This window comes from Macaca thibetana, chromosome 6, assembly GCF_024542745.1.
Source record: "Macaca thibetana thibetana isolate TM-01 chromosome 6, ASM2454274v1, whole genome shotgun sequence".
In the NCBI taxonomy this organism is placed as follows: domain Eukaryota; kingdom Metazoa; phylum Chordata; class Mammalia; order Primates; family Cercopithecidae; genus Macaca; species Macaca thibetana.
In genome coordinates this window covers 98,259,143-98,278,124 of record NC_065583.1, presented here as the reverse complement: position 1 = coordinate 98,278,124, position 18,982 = coordinate 98,259,143, and the positions used below count along the sequence as shown (strand labels likewise).

Sequence of the window (18,982 nt, the reverse complement as noted above, 5' to 3'; positions counted from 1 at the left end):
AGTACCATGCTGTTTTGGTTACTGTAGCCTTGTAGTATAGTTAGCAGTCAGGTAGCGTGATGCCTCCAGCCTTGTTCTTTTTGCTTAGGATTGTCTTGGTTATATGGGCTCTTTTTTTTCTGTTGTTCCATGTGGCCATTACACCTTTTATTCCTGAGTTATCACTACTTTTCTAGTTGTAGATGCTGCTGCTCCTGTGTCAGGACTCACCACTATGTGAGCAAGCTACTTAATGAGTCTACGCCTCAATATTATAATTTATAAAATGGGAATAACAATACCTACCTCGTTAAAATTAAACAGATGACAATTATATTATGCCAGGCACATGATAAATGTTCAATATTGGTAAATGCCTCAACTCTTGTTCTTGTTCATTTTGTTTTCTCTTTCCAGTACTGAACTGTCTAGGTTTGAATGTAAATGTCTTCCAAGTCAGGTTAATTACTTGTGGAAAAAGTTACACTACAAAAGCATTTGTCTTTGTTATGTTTGATAATTTATAATCTGATGATTTTTATAGTCTGAAATTCCAGAATAATTACAAAGTATCAAGTGTTGTGTTATGTAACTTTTTTACCTTCCCTGCTCATGCCATGTACTTTGTGTATTTTGAAATCATAAGCATCTTTTCAACAAATATTTGCTGAGTACCTAATGTGAGCCAGACAGTGACTTAGGCACAGAAGAAAGAAGACATGGTGGTGAGCAAAACAGCTGAGATGATGTTTTAGTCGTGTGATACAAGTGAAAAAGAATAAATAAACATGGACACACTGTAAAATAATAAAGAAATATGCAGATAATTAAAGTGATGCAAAAGATAGTGATGAGGTGGTTCTTTTTTATATAGAATGGTCAGGACATTGGCATTTCAGCTGAGCCTAAATGACAAGCAGACTTCCTGCAAAGATTGAAAGAAAGGTAATGCAAAGGCCCTTGGGCGAGCAAATCCATTGTATTGAAGGAGTAGAAATATGTAGTGGAAATGAGAGGGAGTGGTATGCGATGTATGTATCAATGAAATAAGCCTCAAGGGTCAATGGTCTTTAAATTTTATTCAAAGTATAAGGGTAAATTTTAAGGGCAATGACATTGACTGATGTTTGTTTTTAAAAGATTGCTATTAAAAGTATGTGTAAAATGGATTTGGAAGTAGGGAGTTATCACTGTGTGGCAAATGGATTTGGAAGTAGGGAGCTTATGATCACAGACGGATCAGTTAGGAGGTTTTAACAGTAGTCCAAGTGGAAGTCAGTCTTAGAGTAGGCTAATAGAGGACCTAGTGAAGAATTCTTAGATCATGTATATGTTTTAGCAGTAAAGTTCCCAAGACTTGCTAGTAGGTTTGGTTTAGAATAAGGGAGAGAGAGGAATCAGAAGGATTCCTATGTTTTAGCTTGACAAACTGGGTAAATGGCGCAGCTTTCAGACATGGGAAGAACTGAGAAAGAGACAGCTTTGCAGTTCGTAAAAATAGATGGTTCTGTTTTGGCTAGGTTAGGTTTTAGAAATTTAACAGACATCACAGCAGAGATATCAAGATATATATGAATCTAGAATTCCTGCGATAAGTGAGGTATGGAGATAAAGATTGGAGAGTCCTAGACATTTTGGATTTATGAACGTGATTTTAAAGTGAGCACAGACAGCATAAGTGGCTATTTTTCTTCAACAATGTGTGGATGGTTCCTAATGTGTAGATTTACACAGCAAATACAATGAAAGTAAAGAAAGGGATTATTGTGGTGTCAGATTTACATGCATGATTCTTTAATGCATCGTAGCATTTGTGGAAAAATGAATACAGTTGGTCTTTGAATAACTATTTTGTTGATTATACCTGGATTTGATACCCAGGTGATTCCTTCCTGGTCTCTTAACTCAATTTTAGTATGATCCCAGAACTGGATTTAAATACAGACAGTCCCTGATTTACAATGGCTTGACTTAGGATTTTTTGACTTTATGATGGTGCAAAAGCAATATACATTCAGTAGAAACTCTACCTTGAATTTGAATTTTGGTCTTTTCCTGGACTGGCGATATGTGGTACAATACTTTCTCAAGATGCTGAGCCAAATCATCTAACACAGAGCCTATTTTAATAATGAAGTGTTGAATAACTCATGTATTTTATTGAATACTGTACTGAAAGTGCTCTGAGCATGTCTAAGATAGGTTAGGCTAAGCCATGATGTTTGGTAGATGATATGGTTTCAATACTTGTTTCTTCCAAAATCCATGATAACATTTAATCCCAAATGTGTCAGTATTGAGAGGTGGGACCTTTAAGAGGTGATTGGGTCGTGAGGGCTTTACCTTCATGAAGGGATTAATCCATTCATTTATTAATGGATTCATCATTCATGGATTAATGCATTAATGGGTTATCATGGGAATGAGGCTGATGGCTTTATAAGAAGAAGAAGAGAAATCTGAGCTGGCATGCTCTGCCCCCTTGCCATGTGATGCCCTGAACAATCTCAGGATTCTACAGAGGCTTCACCCATAAGAATGGTCTCTCCAGATGTGGCCCCTCAACCTTAGACTTCCCAGGATCCAGAACTTTAATAAAGAAATTCCTTTTCTTTATAAGTTACCATTTCCTATTTAATATACCCAACCTAGTGTCTTTGTGTGTTTTCTATTGCTTATAACAGAATCTTGTTAGAATTTGTTGCTTATAATAGAATCTTGTTATAATTTTTTACTTAGAACATTTTCAATTTGTGGTGGTTTTATTAGGATGTAACTCATCATAAGTGAAGGAGCATCTATATATTTAGTATTAGAGGAAAGTTCTAAGAGGACATAATTAATTTACTTAAATCACACTTTGTATTGAACTCATCTATCTATGTAGAATCAGTGAATCAAAAGAATTTGTTGGGAGCCTTTCAAGTTGTAGATTCTGATTTCATAGTTTAGTCAGGCAGAGAAAACAAAGATATGTGAAACCATAATAGAGCAATTATTTGGGTAACTGTGATAGTCATTAGTTCTGTTCACCAAATATTTCCAGCTCTCTGCCTTCTGGGCACATGATGAAATTGCAGTTCACAGCTATCATTGAGTAAGACTATATTAGTTCTTGCCAGCAAGTTTTGATTAAAAGTGACATGTGTGACTTCTGAGCCAGAGAACTTTCTTCTGCCATAGCAACTGGCAAAGTTGGTGGCTGCCCTGTCATCCTGGATCCTGGAGTAAAGAGACAGCACGGAGTGGAGCCCTCAGGCCGCCCACGATGGACATACAACAGAATGAAAAATTAAAGCTTTGTCATTTCAATCCACTGAGATGTTGGGGTATTAGTTACTGTATATAACCTGACCTATTCCAACTGATAGTTAGAACTATAGCATATTTTTAGCACCATCATACTCCTGTGTCCATTTAAAAATAAGAAACCATAAGACAACATTGGTTGAAAGTTTAAAATCATTACCATGAAGTGAATATTGACACCTTCACTGTAAGCAGTATAGTCAGAATCGTTGTTTAGCTACCTTCTTACAAATTTATAAGTATGTAACACATCTCTAAATGTTATAATCTGGGAATTTTTTTTTTTCTGTCTGTACCAGTGTGATTGTCTAGTACAGAAACTTTAGGATAGCTATACATTTTTTGATGTTTTTGCAAAAATAATTTAATATCTTGTTTAATAAAAATACAGCATTTTCATTTAATATCATGTTTAATAAAGAAAACAATATCTTGTTTAATAAAGCATTTAATATTTTGTTTAATAAAGAAAAATACATCATTTTCAAGCAGGTAGTAGGAGTAGATTTTATTATTTACAGAGCTGTTCAACAAATGCTCTTTTATAAGCTCATCAATTTACCAGACAAATGGAGTCAAGCTCCCATCCAGAGGTTAAGAGAGAAAACACTCAGAGGTTTCACATCACTTCACCCCACCTAATGACTTCACTTTCCATTTGACTTGTTGTCTGGCTCAGTTAATTATTGAACTAAAAAAATGTATTAACCAAATTGAAGCAGTAGTCTTCACTCCCACTAAATATGCAGAGATTAACCACAATGCAGATGATCTGGAAACATAAATTAATTTTAGTCATAGAATTTTTGAGGTAGAAATATAGTAAGAAAGACTTTTCTTTACTAAATATATCAATATTTATGAAAAGTGATATATCTTTTATTTTGATATTAGATATATCAAAATTGATATATCTAAATATATCAATATATCAAAAAGTGATAAAATAAGACAGATATCATTAAGTAGTGATATCTGTCTTAGTCCATTTTTACTGCAATAATAAAACACCATAGCCTGGGTCATTTATAGATAAATAGAAATTTACTTCTCATAGTTCTGAAGGCTGAAAAGTCTAAGATCAAGGTTCTGGCATTGTGTCTCATGAGGGCTTTCTTGCTGCATCCTCACAAAGTTAAAAAGGACAAATGCTATGTCTTCCCATGATGGAAGGCAGCAGCGCAAAAAAGGGCCTAAACTAATTTTCTCCAGCCCCTTTTTTAACTGTACAAAAAATAAATAAGTTAACATTATTAAGTTACTACTTAAGTCCTTGTGTTGTTTTTTAAAAACAATCAGTTTGAGGCCAGGTGTGGTGGCTCATGCCTGTAATCCTAGCACTTCAGGAGGCTGAGGCAGGTGGATTACCTGAGCTCAGGAGTTTGAGACCAGCCTGGGCAACATGGTGAAACCCTGTCTCTACTAAAATACAAAAGAAATCAGCTGGGCATGGTGGCATGTGCCTGTAATCCCAGCTACTTGGGAGGCTGAGGCAGGAGAATTGCTTGAACCTGGGAGGCAGAGGTTGCAGTGAGCCAAGATCACGCCACTCCACTCTGCCTAGGCAGCCGAGCAAAACTCCGTCTCTTAAAAAAAAAAAAAAGATATATGTGTATTATATATAATATATATTTTATATATTATATATTTTATATTTGTATATATATTATATTTAGTATATATTTTATATATGCTATATATTATATAGTATATATGTTTTATATATTATATATAATACATATATTTTATATGTATATCAGTTTGAAACACATTATTGAAAGTGAATACACACAATAAATTGAAAAATAGGGATGCGTAGTGCTGGATACATACCAATTAACTTATCTTCATCTGTTGCCTGCTGTTGTAGACAAAATTTGACACACAATTAGCATATTGACAGAGCAGCCAGAATACGTAGGAGAAGTAGCAAACTACTAGAAATGTAGCTTAAAGCTCTGAATCAATCACCAGAAATACTAAAAATAAAACTTAAAAAAAATTCACTGTTTATCTGGGGGCTAACCACACTGTGGCACTGAATTATCTACTACTCACAAAACAATTTTTAAAATATCAAAAGTGCCAGAGAACCTTCATTAACACTGTTTTTAAGTCAAAGTTTTTACTTTAAATATATGATGATTACTCAAATACCCTAAGCCATATGGCAGGCCCTATCACAATAAGTTACAAATAGTCTGAATTTAATAACTTAAGTGTGATATGGTTGCTTTAATACATACTGTGTGAATATCTTAATTAACCTCTTTCAGGTAAGGTGATAATTAAAAGATTTAAATTTACAGTTTCAATTTCTGCTCAGAAGAATGATGTCAGTATTCTAGCAATAGTGATGGCATCCCATTATTGTAAATGCAGAACATGATAATGTCTGCATAAGTGAATCTATAGTCTGTGTGCAAGTTTTCAGTGGTGCAAGTTTATAACCAAAGCTGGGTTTAACAAATGCTTTCTGACTTCTGAAAACATAAAAATGCTTGCTAAAATGAACAAACTAAAGTTAAAAGTCAGTGACACCAGTTGTTTTTTCCCATTTATGCATGATGAACTTCATGAAGCATTAACTCCTGAGGTATATTTGTTTCTGGATCATACAGCTTACATGCTCTTCTTTCAAAGGCAGCTACCATCTGCTTTACAACTTCATCGAAAAGCAATGTGGCAAACTGAGAGTGTAGAAGAGATTGAAATTCAAAAGAAATTGAAAAATTAGAGGTACACATTTTTTAGTAGCCTGGAAGATCTGGGCTAAAACACCAGTCTCCAAATGATTGAGAAGTTTCCCATCAGTACAGGATGCCTTTCCGAAATGAGATTTCACCAAGGTTACTACTGATATGTACTGCCCCAACACAGGTGGAAACCCAATTTCTAATTGTGTTTTGCAATACGCAGATCTCTGATACTACATCTGATATTTTACACCAAGGAATGAAATGCTTGTAATCCTCTATTCCTGATACTACGTCATGCACTCCCTGCATGTTTCCTGAATGTCTTATAATTGTTCTCTCTGAATATTCTTTCCTTTTGTTTATTAATGGTGCCGCGATTTTGAAGAAAGTTCTTGCACATGTCTCCTTAGGCAAAACTGAGGTATGCAGTAGAAGAGTTCTGCTCATCAGTATACCACAGGAAGCTAAATATCTGACATTCTGCCCAGGCCCCTGCACTGGAGCCCACACTCTGACCACTGTAGCCGACTTCAGATGGCATCCCAAGGCCACCCTTCTCAAGGCTGTCTGACCAGTCCAAGCTGCCATGATAGACTCCTCTGCAGCCCTTTTATAAGACACGAATCCATTCATAAGGGCAGAGCCGTCATGACTTAATTACTTCTCCCAAAAGGCCCCACTTCTTAATATCACCTCATTGGGGATTAAGCTTCAACATGAATTTTAGAGGGTCACCATCATTCAAACTATATCAATCTGCTTATCTGTTGTTTAGTTGCAAACTGGCATAGAAAGCCAAATGAAGTATGAGGGACTTTATTCATGGTCAATGTATATGCCCACTGTGTATCTCATCAGGATTTCTCTATATGTCCTCTTTCCTGGAGTTTCTTTTAGTGCAAGGTTTACCTACACTACATGATAGCTATAGGAAAAAATCCTGGTATTTCAAGCTAATGTTTGTGAAGAACATCCCCTGTATCTTATGACTTGCAAAATAAATAGCATTACACTCAAAAGACATCTTGCAATATTGGTATAGTTAGTTATAAGAATATCAAGCAATATAAGGTAGGAGACCTGGGTTCAGGTTTCAACTGTGTAATTTCGTAAACCATATGACTTTTTAACCTCTTTCAACTCTGTCTCCTTCTTTCCATGCCTCCTTCACTGCTTTGATTTAAGCCCTTCTTACATAGCTCCCTTTCAGACTTGACTCCAATACAGCTGCCAGAGTGATCCTTCTAAGATGTTAATCAGTGTCAAGTCTTTTTAATGAGTCCCTACGGTTCTCAAGATAAAGTTCAAACCCCTGAGTTTAGTATACACAGGCTTTCATGAGCTGCGCTTTCCCTAACTCCCTAGTCCTAAGATTGTAAAGTGAGACAGGCTGTTAGCAAAATGCAGCTCACATATGTGTTTGGTCGAGTTTGCACTGGTGGTTGTTTTTTTTGTTTGTTTCTTTTTTTTAATTTTGTACCATCATTAATTTAAAAATTGAAACCTTTCATGGCTTTGGAAACTAGAAGATATTCCCTCACATGGTGGCAATTGGCTATACTGACTGTTCTCTTTAGAATGGACATTCACTCTTACATTTACTACAGTTTCCACCCACAAAGTTTTGCCCCCTTATGTAACTTGTGGGCAATTTGCATTTGCCTCTGGCCCCATCTCTAACCACTTTTTTATGTTCATCATTTATATCACTGAACTGTGCCAAGTTCCTCCAATGTTGTCTGATTACCCTTGCCTGGAATTGTCTTCTGCCCTTTTCATTTCTGTCTCACTAAAAGTGCCAAGTAGCAAAGGTATTCCCCCCAAAGGGCACTATCTGCTTTTGATTAGCCACCTTCTTATAGAAGCTGACTGCTTGACAGATCATTGTCCAAGGACAACAAAAGGCTCATCCAGTAGGCACCCAATGGCATTTAACAGGAAGGAAGTATTGATGCTTCAAGGAGGACATTTATTTAGCCTTAATACTAACCTATTTGGCATCATAAGTAAGAGAAAGAAAAGATGAAGAAATATGTCAGAAATAGATTCTGATTCGAATGCTACAATTGGGGTTAGTTACCATTAAATAACAGAATGGAAAATGGATGACTCCTGTGGCAAATGGTTTGGGGAGAGACAATGTCAAAGTTGCTTGGCATGACAATGAGTGCCTTAAAACCATTTGGCCTAGAAGTTTCACCTGCAAGAATTGGTCCAAGGAAAATAACCATGAATGTACACAAATAACTGAATGATATTTATAATAGCAAAAAAGAAGAAGCAATTTAAATGTCCAGCATTAGAAAATATGTTAAGTCATTAGTTTTAAGACAGTACTTCTTAAAGTATAGGATTCCATAGGTGTGTGTTGACAACCATGTAAGAAAAGCCCCAGGCTCTTCATCACTACTTCAATCAGAGTAGTTTCAGTTTTATGTGTTTATACATTAAGGTTCCATGTGAGACTTTGTTTAGAAAAAAAAATCTGATCATAAAAATACAAATTTGAAAACCCTTGGACTCTATAAATTCTAGTAACTTATACAACAATATATATTTGGAAACATGTATGTTAGCAGCTCAGGTAACCTTTGGGTAGTGACTTTTTTTTTTTTTTTTTTTTTTTTTTTTGGTTTTTGCTTGGATTTGTCTGTGTTTTCCATATTGTCTACAGCGAACATGGTACTTCTATAACCAGACCAAAAAAAAAAAAAAAAGATGTTGCAAAAAAAAAAAAAGATGTTGCAAAAAAAAAAAAAGGGATTGACAACAAATAGGCCACAAGCCACTGAAAATTTTCCAGCTTACCATTTTTGGCACTCAAATAATAGGTTTGTAAAGCTGCTGTAGTTATGAAATTTTCCCCCTAAGTATCATAGGTTATAAAGAATGTTGGAGATACAGTTCAACACCCTCATTTTACATTTGAAGAAACTATGTCCAAAATGTTTCACTTTGTTGAAGCTAGAGCTTGGACCTTGTGGTCTTCTGATTCCATTGCTTTTTCTGCTATCCACCTAATTTAGAAAATGGATATTCATAATTCTCATTTCTTCCATTTATATCTACCTACCTAGTTGGAGCATTAACATTGTGTTACTACTTTTTCCTATGAGTGAAAATCAGTATTTTTGAGGTGCCAGTGATCCAAATTTCTCTGTTTAAAAAAATTTGTCACAAACTAGGACATTAAAACAGGTCCAAAAGCTGTCATATAACTAATTGTTCTGATTTACACAATCGGAGTTTTATAATTGACTTTATTCCACTAATTCATTAAATGTGTATGTTTAGTCAAATTTATAATTTGGAATTGAACTAAACTGACTCCAAATATTCTTACTGTTTTCATTCTCTCTTGGCATCTACAAGGAAGACATTAAGTACATGTTCCATGTGCCCCACCTTCCTTCTCAGACATGAATGTACTTGTGAAGCACTCTGTCTTGTATTTCAGGGTCTTAACTCATCTCCGAGTTATCTTACTATGATCACATTGATCTAACCCCCAAAGTAATGGCTTTGTGTAATATTTTCTATGTATGTATGTATGTCAGGACTTTCCCATGGTTCCTTCTCATTTTAATGTTGAGAAGTGAAAACTGGGTATCCAGTCAAGCTTGGAGAGTCTGAAGAAATAGTATGAGGTAATGTGTTTCAAATAAAGGAAATTGAGAAGATTCATAAACATAAGTCACTTCCCAAAAGCCTTCTACCAACCCAGAGCAAAAAAAAAAAGTGAATAATTCATGATGAAAGGTAATCAAATACATAAAATACATAGAGATTTTTAAGGTGAAGTTGATATAGTTTGTTATTGATGATCCTATTCATGAAAAAACTTAGAAAAGAGGGACTTTGTAGAGCACTTTTTTCATTTGACATGTAATTATTCTGGTAAAAAGTGAAATCAATATGCCCAATAACATATCAGATCTATAACCAACCACACGATATTGTGCCTTAACTCAGTGACTAAGAATTTTTTTAACCATTTTCTCTAAGAATCCTAATGTTTTAATTTACTTAAAATGTAAATCAGATGTGTATCTCATAGAAAACATTTTTCTTAAAAGAATTGTAATTAAAACTGAAATCATTCATAAAGTTATTTTTACCAAAATAATTCTTTTGAACATCACATGTAAGAGATTTGGGGTGAATTTTTAAATATTTTTAAATATCATAGTTTTATAACCTCTTCTGATTTAGTCATTCTCATTGTTTTCATGCACTTGGGCTGTGGTTCATTTACTCTAGGATTGAGCATAGAAGCTCATGGATGTAAAAATGGAATTTGATTTGTAAACAATCAATTTAATAACTTGAATTTGCATGTAAATATATTTTCTCATGATTAATCCTTTGTTGACATAATATGTCAATGTTTCCAAGGAAGCATTCACATTTAGGGATAACTATGCTATTAGCTAAAAATTTCAATATAGAAATATTATTGTGACACCTCTTAAAGTTTTAAGTTAAATACTTATAGTATATGCTATTAGAATAGCACTACTTGATTATTTTCTAGATAATATTTAAGAATAATATTTTATGTATATATTAAACAGTACAGCTTTCAAAGCACACACGGAGATTACTTCATTTAGTTTTCACATATACCCTGTGAAAGACAGAAATGAGGAAGATTATTTAAAAATTAGGATAGTGAGATTAGTGACAGAGTCAAAATTTCATGGCTGTTATTTGATAGGGCAGGCCTAGAACCCGACGCTTGCACAGGATTATTTCTGCTAATCTTTTAACCTCTATACATGAAGGTGTGTATGCTAGAATTGTTTATAGCTTAATAAAAAGCAAGTTGCAGAATTGTACATATGTTATAAAGCAAATAATATAAACAAAAAATACCAAATATTTTCCATTGTTACCTAAATAAATTTGTAGAAAGGTTACATATAAACTATTAAGATTGGTTATCTCTGGGGTATGTGGGGCTGGAATTGACACTGAGGGGTGTTTCAAAGGGGATTCTAGCCTTATCTGAAATACAATCTAAATATATTTCTGTATGGCTTGTGAAGTTAAAAATTTTTCATTTAACTTTAAGGAATGTACAGGTACACTGTGAGAGTTACTGAACTATACCAGGAAGGAGTGGGAATGGACAGAGAGGTAAATGGAAGAGTTGCTGCTGTTTCATGAATAAAAACAGGTCATTACACTGTCTTTGGAATCCCTATGTAATTTTTTTGTCTTGTTTTAACCTACTGGTTGGCAGAAATAAAGGAATCAAAAGATCATCTTTTCACAATCATTCTAATATGTTCATAGTTTTGGGAAATATTCAGCAAAGATTAACTGGCCATGGTGGCATATTGTGCAACAAATTAATATCAGTCGGGGGGGTTGTTTGTTTCATTGACAATAGCACTGGTAAATTAAAAGTAATAAATTCAGTTGAAAACCACGTGTAATTCTGAGTCGTATATGTTCTGATCCCATTGGTAACTCCTTTGGGCTTTGTTCAGCGGGGTGGAGGCATGGTTCATGATTCCCTCCACTGTCACTTCACCCTCCTGGAATGTAGTAACTGATTTTCAAAAGCTGAAACCATGACTTTTCACAGGAGCTTGTTATTCCTTTTTTCAAAGTTCGTTTGAATCAGAAGTGGGATTAGTCTAAGATATCCCCTGTGCTTGGCATGTGTTTCTTTAGAGAAGCTAGCTGATCCAGCCCTTAATTCCTGGTTAGTAAGATAATAGACATAGCTGGGTGAGGTTCTAAAGATGGAATAATTTGGCACAACACATCTCTGACTGAAATCTAAATGTGTCTCTTGAGACCAATGGACTGAATTGGTCTGTCTGCGTAAATTTTACTTTCCTTTCTCAATTAATCAACTTCATGTCTGAAGTGTCTAAAAGAAGCTCTTCTCTGACTTTTCTGGCTCACACATTCACTTTTCTGTCTGACAGCTTGTCACCTTTATTCTAGGCCCAAAGCATCCAACAAGTAGTTTTTGCCCTTGGCTCTCTGATATGATTTTCCAAAATGTACACTTTATAATCCAGGAAATCCTCTGCATTCATGATAGCCATAACAGTGATGGCAGTAATAAGAGCAGCTAACACTTATTTAGCCCCATCTGATTATGGGGACTGGCAAGTCTGAAATATGTATTGCAAGCAGGCTGGCTGGAAAGTCAAATAGGAGTTAATGCTGCAGTCTTGAAGCAGAATTTCTTCTCTTGGAAACCTCAGTTTTTGCCCTTAAGGCCTTTCAACTGATTGGATGAAGCCCACCGTATTTTTTAGGGTAATATCCCTTACTGAAAGTCAACTGATTGAATATATTAACTACATCAGCAGAATAGTTCATAGGAACACCTAGAATAATGTTTTATTGAATAACTAGGTACTCTTACCTAGCCAGTTGACACATAAAACTAACTATCACAAGCTAGGAACACAGAGTACATGAGAAGATTGAGAAGGAATGTTGAGAGAGGTGGACAGTGGAGGGTTATTGCAATAATGCGGATAACTGACGATGTGCACCTAGACTAAAGTTGTTGAGGACTAGATGAAAATTATGGAACAAATCTAAACAATGTGAAAGAGGTAGAGTTGACAGTATCTGATGACCATTTGGACAAATAATGTAATCAGTAGTAGTAGACTGCCACCAATAATAAATTCATTGACCGTCAGTTTTCTAGTCTGGCCTGTGAAGCATTAAGATTCGTGTATGTTGCGTATCTAGGATTTGTTAGGCATACTGCCTCAGTGTAAGGACACAGAGTTTTTGAATGACTCTTCTCCAGCCCATTCTCCTGCCCTCTTACCCTGCCTTTTCACATCAACATATTCTTAGATAGGAAATTGAAAAAGAAGGGCATAAATTTTGAAAAGATCCATTAGTAGGCTTGTCATTCTGCCCATTCATAACGTTTCAGGGACAATATGAGAAAAGAAAAGAAACATCTTTTGTACAAAACCATTGGCTGCAGCTTAGCCATCTTGGCTTACAAACAGTCTAAAACCCAATATCCTAGTGTAAAAGAGAGAATAGCACAGCTTTCTGTGCCTTATTTCACACGTGTTAATGTGAAGGAAAAAAATTAAGCAAGTTAATTTTATTAATGTTGATATTTGACTATGCCAGCCAGAAAAGTTACCATTTTATAATTTACAATAGTTTTATATTTACATTATAAAGGATTCAGAATGGAGATGGAGAGAGGTATATAGAAATCTAATCATAAACTCCTCATGATACATTTCCATTCATATAATATTCAAAAGACTGGAATTGCTTTCAATGTTTTGACCATCTGTATAGTGTTAAGTTCCTCCCTAAAATGTGTAATTTTCTTATTTGAATATGTTTTAAATGAATGAATAAATGCATGTCATATATTCATCTTTTTTCAAAAAAACAAGTTTTTTGGTTTGTTGATTTTCTCAATTGTTTTCGATTTTATTGATTTCTGCCCTAATATTTATTATTTCTTTTCTTCTGCTTGCTGCAGGCTTAAACTGCTCTTCTTTCGCTAGTTTACTAAGATGAAAGTGTAGGTTATTGTAGACCTTAGACCTTCTTTTCAAATATATGCATTTAAGGCTATAAATTTCCTCTCTAAGCACTGCTTTTGTGGCATCTCACACAGTTTGCTTACTTGCATTTTAATTTTCATTTACTTCAAAATATTTTTAAATTTTTCTTGTCTTCTTGAGCCATATGTTCAGAAGTATATTAATCTCCCAATATTTTGGGATTTTTCTGCTATCTTTCTATTATTGATTTCTAGTTTCATTTTCATTGTGGTTTAAGAACATACTTTTTATTATTTCTATTCTTCTTAATGTGCTAAAGTGTTTTTTATGGCACAGAATGTGGTCTGTCTCTGAATGTTCTATGTGAACTTGAGAAGAATATGTATCATGCAGGTGTTGGATGGAAGATTCTATAAATGCCAATTAATCAAGTTTATTGATAATGCTATTCAGGACAACTATATCCTTTCTGATTTTCTGCCTACTTGATCTATCAGTTACAGAAAGCAGGATGTTGAAGCCTCCAACTCTAATAATGCATTTGTCTTATTCACCTTTCAGTTCTATCAGTTTTGCCTCGTGTATTTTGACATGCTTGTTAGTTGCATACAGGCTTAGGATTATTATGTCTTCTTGTCTATTATGTCTTTTTTGCCTGAAACAGTCTTTATTTCTCCTTCACTATTGAAAGATAATTTCATTGAATATAGAATTCTAGACTGGTAGCTTTCTTTCTTTCAACACTTTAAATATTTCCCTCCACTCTCTTTTTGTTTACAGGCTTCTGATGACCACTGTAAATCATACCTTGTATCTGGGTATGTGAGATATTTTTTTACCCTCTGGCTTCTTTCAGCATTTTCTATTTGACTTGGGTTTTCTGTAGTTTTTAATATGCTATGCCTAGGGATATGTTGGTTGGGCTTCAGGTATGGTGTTCTCGAGGCTTCCTGAATATCTGAATTATGTGACTGGCATTATTTTTAGAAAATTCTTGATAATTATTACTTCAAATATTTTTTCTACTCTGTTTTCTTTTTCTTCTGGTATTCTAATTATATATATAATTATATATTTATATTATCTATAATTATATATACTTTTTATAATTATATATACTATATATATTATATATATAATTATATATACTTTTTGAAATTGTCTCACAGTTCTTGGATATTCTGTTCTATTTTTTCATTCTTTTATCTCTGTTTCAGTTTATATCATTTTTTCGTTGACCTGTTTTTAAGCTTACTGATTATTTCATTGACTGTATTTAGTCTACTGATGAGCCCATAAAAGGTATTCTACATTTCTGCTACAGTGCTTTTGATTTCTAGCATTTCATTTTGATTCTTTCCTGGAGTTTCCCTGTCTCTACTTACATTACCCATCTGTTCTTGCATATAATCTACTTTTTCCATTAGCATCCTTAATATATTAATCATAATTACTTCACCCTGTCTGATGATTTGAACATCTGTGTCATATTTGAGTATGGTTTTGATGCTTGCTTCTACTCTTAAAACTACATTTTACTCCTTGCTTTCTGGAATGCCTTGTAATTTTCTGTTGAAAGCCGGACATGTATCAGGTGATAGGAACTGAAGAGAATAGACTTTTAGTGTGAAGACGTGCATTTAGGTAAGAATTGTGCTATATTTAATGTTTGTTGTAGCTGTAGGTGTCAGAGGCTTCAGATTCCCTCCTGCTGTCCTTGCTTTAGTCTCCACTGTTAACTTTTGGCTTTCCTAAATTCTCCTCAGAGGCAGTCTGCATCATTCAGCTCTTTCAACTGCAATCCACTGTTATAATACTGGTGTGGTGGTATGATGTGGGAGAAAAGCATTCTCGATTTTTATGATTAAATCTTAGTCTTTTAGCTGACCTGTACCTTGGGGACTGTGACTTCTACAAGTATTTCTCTGGTAGTGTACCTTTTTTTTTCCCCTCTTAGGTGAAACAAGAATGGTGGAGGAGGTTGAAACATGAGCAATATCCATAACCCACGTGGTATAGGGTTAACTTCTTTCCTAGAGAGTAGGCCTTTGTTATGGAGAAGGACGAGGGCATATTTCACAATGATGACTCTCCCCCTGCCAGAATCAGGAGAAGCTCTTTCTTGGATCTTTACCATGAAAATCTGGTGTGGTTCCTGGACATAAACTGTAGGAAACAATGGAGACTCCCTGAGACTGTGGCCTCCAGGAGTTTCTCACTCTCATGCTAGTCTACTACATTAAGCCTCCAGCAGTTCATTAAAATTCCCAGTTGAGTGTTCCTGTCAGTTTTTGGCTCCAGTAGCCTCTACCCCAGGTAACCACATCTCACTTGTGACTCTCTGGGTTTGTCTTTCTCCAGATTTTTGGATGGTGGTTTGCCCTGCAACCTCAGTTGTCTAATTCGTATAAAAAAAGTAATTGATTTTCAGTTTGTTCAACTTTTTCTTGCTAGGGTAGAAGAAAAGATTATCTTTACGTATTGGATATCTCCTTCATGTAATGAATTTATTTAATCCATAAATGGAAAGCCACAATATTCTTATTTTGACTTATATATATATAGTATAGATTTATATATAAAGTGGATACCCTTTTATTAATTCTGTTTAAGAAAATAGAAACTTAAATATCTATATTTTATTCATTTTATAAATAGAACATTATTACTATTATATATCTTAAGTATTCTGATCATATTCTGCACTATGTGCTTTGTAAAGATTATCTGCTAAAAATCAATCTTTAGTAGTTGGTGCTTTGTAAAACATATTATTAAGACCCAACCTGGCATTGCTTGTCTGAAAAATAATTTAAAAGAATAACTTTGGGAGGCCGAGACGGGCGGATCACTAGGTCAGGAGATTGAGACCATCCTGGCTAACACGGCGAAACCCCGTCTCTACTAAAAACACAAAAAATTAGCCGGGCGAGGTGGCGGCGCCTGTGGTCCCAGCTACTCGGGAGGCTGAGGCAGGAGAATGGCGGGAACCCGGGAGGCGGAGCTTGCAGTGAGCTGAGATCTGGCCACTGCACTCCAGCCTGGGTGACAGAGCGAGACTCCGTCTCAAAAAAAAAAAAGAATCTGTTTCACTTTATCTGTTACTCACTTAAAGGGAAAATTTTCATTCTGACTTCTTGTTTAAGAGTTCATGTAGCAATTTCTAGAGTTTAGGGATTTTCTAAATTAGTACAAAGAAGTTCAAGTTCTCCACAATTTTTTCCCTAATTAAATAAATTGAATTTTTATCCTTTTGTCAGTGCCCACTATTCAGAGTTCTGCAAAGTGCTGTGCTACAAAATTACCACCCCTTATGAATATTGGCATGTAAAGACTTACTCTTCCTTAGGCACTAGAATGTGCCTTTATTGAAGGGGAAATGTAGTATACCCACAAAAATCATTACTTTGTTGTTTTGTTGGGTTTTGTATTTTTATTCAGCTTACATAGATTATTCATGTATTTTCAAAACTTTAAAATCAACAGATGAATGTGAATACATTCTGGTAGAAAATAAAGTGAATGTTACTGGTATCTTGTAATCTCTCTAAACATCTATGTATGTAAATATTTGTGTATCTTTTTTTTTCTGAAATGTATGACAGTTCTCAAAAGCAAGACAAAAGAAACAAACAAAAATCACGGGAGGCACCCCAGTGAACTGGAACACTTAAAGGACAAAAGTTTAAAGACAGGTTCTAAGCCTTGATTTGCCACCAGTTTGTGTGACTTTGAGCTCCTTTACCACCCCATCCCCCCTTTTAAAATTTCAACCGTAAATGGGAATACTGTACTAGGTAATTAGTAAGAGCACTTTCAGCTCATAAATTGTATAATTCTATGTCACAGTCCACACTGAGATTATCTTTAAAAAACTGGTCATTTTTCTGTAAAATTTGCCCATTTCCTTTGTATATTTTTCTTTATTTTGAGTTGGAAAGGAAAAGAAAGAACAGTGAAAATAAAATAATACCTTAAGTATAATAGCAATGCTTTTCTTAGATCAAAATCTATTACTGGACTTACATGTAAACCAGGTAAATAGATGCTTACATAGAATGGCTATCGGGGCAGCAGAATAGAATATATTCCCTCACACTTCATCTGCCTTTGTGCCGCAATGCTATGTGTGCTCTACTTCTTTAGATTAAGACAGCTGGGCCTGTTTTTTTCAAATTCATATGTACCTGACTACTTACCGACTTTATCAACCAAGTCATCTTAATTTATTAGGTGTTTCCTCTGTAACAGCTCATTTGGAGCCACTATATGTTACAACTTTTGATTTGGACGTGATGGTAAGAGAAGACAACTGGATTCTGAGGCACTGCTCAGGCAGGGTAAATGTTGACCTCAGATATAGTTCAGAAGGATGGACGGATGGACGGAGAGACAGACAGACAGACGGACGGATGGACAGATGGATAGACAGACAGACAGACAGATAGATGAGTTATATATATGTTTATGTTTATGTAAATACTATATATATTGTATGTGTATTTCTGGGGGTGTGTGTGTGTGTGTATTTTATGGTGCAGTAGAAAGTGTAGGACTTGAGGACATCCTGTAAATGAGATATCAAGAAAGGTGAAGCAAAACCAGCAAACTTTGTAGAGAAAAAAAAAATGTAAATTTTATTATTTCTTACAGAGCAGCATCTCATAGAGTTTGTTCCTTGATATGGTGAAAATTGCTTGGCAAATAACAGGTTTCCTAGTCATATGCTTTTGGGAAACTTCGCAGGCTATAGCCCTTGCCTAAGATTCCCGGTGCACATTGTCATGTTGGCATTATTGAACCAATATTTTCCAAATGTGTTTGAATGGAGAACCCCTTTTACTGGAGTGTCTCATGGAATTTTGGAAAACACTGGCCCAGAGCAGTTTCTGATTATAATTATTATAGCTTCCGCTAAGTATCCATCAGTATAATTGGGATTGACTAAATATTTTTCTGCTGAAGAATTCAGAGTGTTTCATGTTATTCCTTACCCACAAACTTAAGCTCAAAATCTAATTTAAAACAAATCTTTAAATATACATTTGACTTACCCATTGTTTGTTTTATGATAATTAAATAGCAATATTCTATTTTGTAAATAAAACATTTTGGGTAGTACTATATTCTCCAAATTAATGAAATTATTTAACTTTTGTAAATAAAATTAATGAATAGTTCTGCAAGTTAAACAAAGCAGTAATCTTGCCTTATTCTCACTGTTACGGGCTAGTTAATATCCCAGTAGACTGAATACACAAGAAACCCTTTTTCTTTTTCTTTTTTAGCTAGTTGTTTGAGCAATAGCATATTAACTACATGATTTTTTAATAAATTCATAATTTAATCAAATGTATGTTTTTGTTTATTTTCTAAATTAGATGACAAAACTGTATTTTGGATTTCTCTTAGTTTATATGAAAAGAAGAAATTAAGTCTTAATCTTATTGTAGATGTGATGAGAGGATAAAA

General features: G+C 34.6%; 2 protein-coding genes and 1 pseudogene across 2 annotated transcripts in view; 1 reads left to right on the top strand and 2 right to left on the bottom strand.

Annotated features, from left to right (window-relative positions):
* TMEM167A (transmembrane protein 167A) overlaps positions 1 to 18,982 on the bottom strand; it is an 857,923-nt gene that overhangs the window by 232,148 nt on the left and 606,793 nt on the right. The gene's annotated exons all lie outside the window — the stretch shown is intronic.
* XRCC4 (X-ray repair cross complementing 4) overlaps positions 1 to 18,982 on the top strand; it is a 290,728-nt gene that overhangs the window by 205,715 nt on the left and 66,031 nt on the right. The gene's annotated exons all lie outside the window — the stretch shown is intronic.
* Positions 5,847 to 6,575, bottom strand: LOC126957015 (coenzyme Q-binding protein COQ10 homolog B, mitochondrial-like; annotated as a pseudogene).